At 42.0% G+C, this 4,491-nt stretch overlaps 1 long non-coding RNA gene across 1 annotated transcript; it reads left to right on the forward strand.

The window, feature by feature from the left end:
• The first annotated feature begins 15 nt into the window (after window positions 1-15).
• On the forward strand, window positions 16-4,469 carry LOC124249501 (uncharacterized). Its single transcript, XR_006891417.1, has 3 exons — window positions 16-1,006; window positions 1,285-2,910; window positions 3,242-4,469. It is a non-coding gene; the product is annotated as an uncharacterized LOC124249501 (long non-coding RNA).
• Window positions 4,470-4,491: the final 22 nt, after the last annotated feature.

Raw genomic sequence — 4,491 nt, forward strand, 5'->3', positions numbered from 1 at the left:
CATGGCAACCGCCAGGGCAAGTGTGGTCAGAGCCTTCTGGGTTCTGCACGTGGACAGAAAACTATGAAGGGTGGGGAAAGGAGAGAGCCACATGTCATCACTCCAGTGCCGCCTTCCCTTCTCCCGCTCCGAGGCCAGACAGCGGGGAGGATGACCAGGAAGAGTCAGGATTGCAAGTGAGCAGCCCCAGCCCCAGATATTGCTGTAACTCTGTCCGGCCTCGGAGTCGCTGAGGCTTGCCTGAGGAGCTAAAGCTGGCCAGAGGAGCCACTGCTAACAGACTACAAAGTGATGGTCCCGGTCAGGGAGATGGGAAAAGACCTTGGTTCTTGGAAGAGAAAGGCCAGGAAATACAGGAAGGTGATGTGGGAAGAGAGAAGAATAGGGTCAAGCGGTAGCCTAGAGACAATAAGATGGTACTGATCTGGATTGCCAACATTTCAAATGGAATTCGCCCATTTATGAAATGGAAAATTGGTGGAGAAGGGAAGGGATATTTCTCTAACACTTATTGCATCCCATGGGCTTTGTACGTTATCACGATTAACATGCCCAACGATACTACACAAGGTGTTCTTGCTGTTTTGTGGATGGAAAAAAGGCGGACAGCCAGAGTTAGAAATGGGTGGCGTCCTCCTCTGGCCCTTGCAATCTTAACCAAGAATTATAATTTTTGAAAATAGTATTGATGGTTAGGGGAGTGGACAAAGCAGTTGTTCTCATTTTAGAGATGGGAATGAGATGTCAAAGTGTGAACTGATGTGTGCAAGTACAAGCTGGTGAGGGGCAAGGCCAAGACCGGCACTGTTTTAGCTGCATGTGGAGCACCTTTCAGGGACTTCAGGCCACTTTCCGTGACCTCACTGTAAGGGACGAGCTTTCTAAGATCATTTTGATGCTGTATCTGTACATTATCATTTGTAGGGGAAGAACACTCACAAAGTTAAACGGGATCCGTGGTTGAGGATGCATATGCGCCATCGAGTCTGTAGGCCGTGAATCACAGGTACATGATATTAATCATCTATATTTATACAGTTCTTATTGTACCTTATAGGAATTATTAGTGGCTTTAATAATGTTTCTAAAGGAAAAATGAAAACCAAAGAAACATATTTTGTCAAATGGTAACCCCACGGCTGTGTTGAGAAAATTTCCTGAGCTCAGTAACGTTTTCCTTAGTCTACTTTACTGCTTTCATGACCTGAATCCCTCAAAAATGACTTCCTGTTTCAGCACCACTGGTTTCCCTTTCTAAGACTCTGTTGTCCGTTCCCTTCGCAGGAGTAATGCTGTGACGCCTGTCACTTTCCTGCTGACTCTCTGAGAAGGGAGACCAAGAAAAACCGGGGCAATGCAAAGTGTTTTGGAATTCTCAGCAGACTAGAATCAACATGAGCAGAAACTAAGGGTAAAAGGGAGATAAAAAATTCTGTGGCTTTTCTTTTGCCTTCTTGTAGAATTGTCTTTAATGAATTTTGATTTATAGTTTTTCATGGGAAAAATGCGCAAAGATCAACTGAATATTTAATCTCTGTTTGTGTGTGTGGGGAGGGTCGGTAAGGGTGGGACTGGGAATTGTTTTTGCTGGCAGAGAAGGTCAGGAATATAAACAATTACAAAGGCAGAGGAAGCACATGTACTGTTTCCAGTGATAGGGTATGGGTTTAAACTGGAGTCACTGAGCTGGCTTACTCTCACATCTTTTCTTTTCCAAATCTAGGAAATACGTTGTTTGGGGTTGCAGTTAAATGAAGACAGGCCGTTTCATGGTGCCTAGTTCTTATTCTTCATACTGTGTTCTCTTCCCATTGCATGGGCACTTGTGAACTACCAAAAGGTTTATCACAGACCTGAAAGTGTTTCTGAAGATGTCTTCTGGAATTGGCAGCTATCTCTGTGGCCCAGCTTGTGTTGACTGCTTTTACAGAGTTCTTAGGTTAAATCCTCCCCATTCTTATGAAACATTTGGAATATCAACTTCCCAGTCTGGAGGGGAAAACATTCCATTTGGTGCTGGTTTAATGAGTATTACTATGTCTTCAGATGGTTTGTTATAGCTTCATGATTTTGGGCAAAACGAATGTGACTCTGAACTTTCCTGTTGTGCCTGGGAGATCTCATGCTTTGATGACATCTGCTCCTTGGGAAACATTCCTGTCAATTCACAAATGATTTATTTAAAGAACAAGAGTAACTGTAGCTCTATTTTGAAAAGTTATTATTTCTCTATTTAGGGCCGGCCCGGTGGCATAGTGGTTAAATTCGTGCGCTCTGCTTCAGCGGCGTGGGGTTTGCGGGTTCGGATTTGGGTGCAGACCTTTGCACCGCTCATTGAGCCGCGCTGTGCCGGTGTGCCATATACAAAATGGAGGAAGATTGGCACAGATGGTAGCTCAGGGACCATCTTCCTCACGCAAAAAGAAGAAGATTGGTAAGAGATGTTAGCTCAGGGCCGATCTTCCTCAGCCAAAAATAAAATAAATAAGATTAACCATACCTCCATTTGGAAAAGTTGTTATTCTTTCTGTAAATAGCTGGAGCCGCATGGAGCACACAAGTTAAGTGGTAAGTATTTCAACACTCAATAACGTGTTCCCTGAAAGGAAAACGAAATATTCACATTTGTGAAATAAGTAATAATAACAATAACAGTATTGATTGACCATGGACAAAACTTATCCCATTCCTTCCTACCTCAAAACTTGGTGAAAAAGTACTCCCTCGTTCTAAGAAACGTTGGCCCAAATCCCTTTTTATTTTTACATCTTCCTCACGCCTTCAATCTAATGTTCTAAGTTTTCAATCATTTGTTTTCTTCCTTACTTTTGTCCTTGTTGATGATTCCTGACTAGATCATGAGAACCTTGAAGAAAGGAATTTGTCTTTTCTGACTTTTTATCCCTTCAGGTTAGTACCATGCTAAACACATTTGAGATACTTGGCACATATTGAAGTCTGATTAATTACGCAGTCAATAGAGTGATTTTGAATCTCTTCCTTGCCTATAAAAGATTTTATGCTTTACTTTCTCTGAGCTTTTAGGAAGGAGAGTTTTCTCTTATTTCTGAGTTGAACCTTGTCATAGAAAACAGTGGTGAGACGCTCAGGGTTTTATCGTAATACGTAACATCCAAGAGTGGTGTGATGATCATGTGAAATAGGGTACATAAGAATAGTTAGTAAAAAGTTGCATGCTAGAAAGTTATGATTTTCTTTTGAAATTTTTTGTGTCTTTTAGAAAGACCCCGTTGAGAGATGGCAGCATCCACATCCAGGTTACTTCACCTTAACTTGAAGTACCTAAATAATAATTAGAAAGAAGGTACAGAAAAAGCAAAATTGGCTATAAACAAGAAATACACCGATAAGCAACTGCAACACCTTTGAGATTATTTTGAAATTTCAGTAATCATAATGAGATATACTTCAGTTATTAGACAAATAAATATGACATTAAAAAGTGAAGTGCTTCAAATCACTGGAATATATAAGGAATATACTGTTCGTACTGAGATTTTAAATAAATTTGGTGACTTTTAATCTTTGTTAATATTTGATCATTTGTCTCCATGTCAATTCACAATATTTAATAATTTCTAACGGTCACGAACCAGGACATCTTTAACCAGCTTGCGAATCTTTCACTGGTAAATTTAGACAGTTTGTTCATTCTTTTACAAAGCTCAACCAACTACAGATGTTACCCTCCCATAGAAGTGTGCACAAGAAATTGAGATTTAGTGACCAAAGGCTCCGAGAAGAGTCTCTGCCTGTCTGACCGTGAACCTGTCATCCCTTTAAAGATGTGACATCTTCTGCTCCAGAGATTAGGAATGCCGTACTTCACGTCCCTGTTTCTTCTAGGGGGCATTTAACAGAATAACTTCAACATTTTGTTTTGAAAGCTGGTGGTTAATAATGTGTTCTGTGAGTGAGTTTTACTAGCAAATCACAGGAGAAACGGAAACACTTTGCTGTGTTTTTCTAATTAACTCGAATGAAGCATTGTGAAATGGGACTGTTACTGCTAACGGCAAAGTCAATTGCATAAGCAAGAGAGTCTCGATTACTGAGTATCTGAAAAGAAACATAGGGCAGGACTCTTGCTTTCATGGAAAATAAAATGGGATAGGAGGAGAAGCCGACAGTAAGCTGCTATCAGATAAACGGCCACTGCGTCTCAACACGGAGTTCGGAAAATGTGTGCAGGGGCTGCCTCTCAGCACAGACCCCGCAGTCGGGTGGTGGTGGCAGGTCTGAAGCTGACTGGTGGCCCCTGAGTCACAGGTCTGTTGGAGCTGTGACTCACAGTTGGGGGACTCTTCCAGACACAGAGGGGTTCAGGTGCTCAGTGGCTGAAACGAATGACAACTGTCAGCTGCATGTCACAGAGAAGCCAGTGATTTTCTCCCCTCATAAGCAGCTCAGAGGGAGGCAGTTCTAGATCGGGGCAGTGTCAAGACTGTCATCAAAGGGTGTCTGTGTAGC

Source organism: Equus quagga, chromosome 13 (assembly GCF_021613505.1).
Source record: "Equus quagga isolate Etosha38 chromosome 13, UCLA_HA_Equagga_1.0, whole genome shotgun sequence".
Classification (NCBI taxonomy): Eukaryota; Metazoa; Chordata; class Mammalia; order Perissodactyla; family Equidae; genus Equus; species Equus quagga.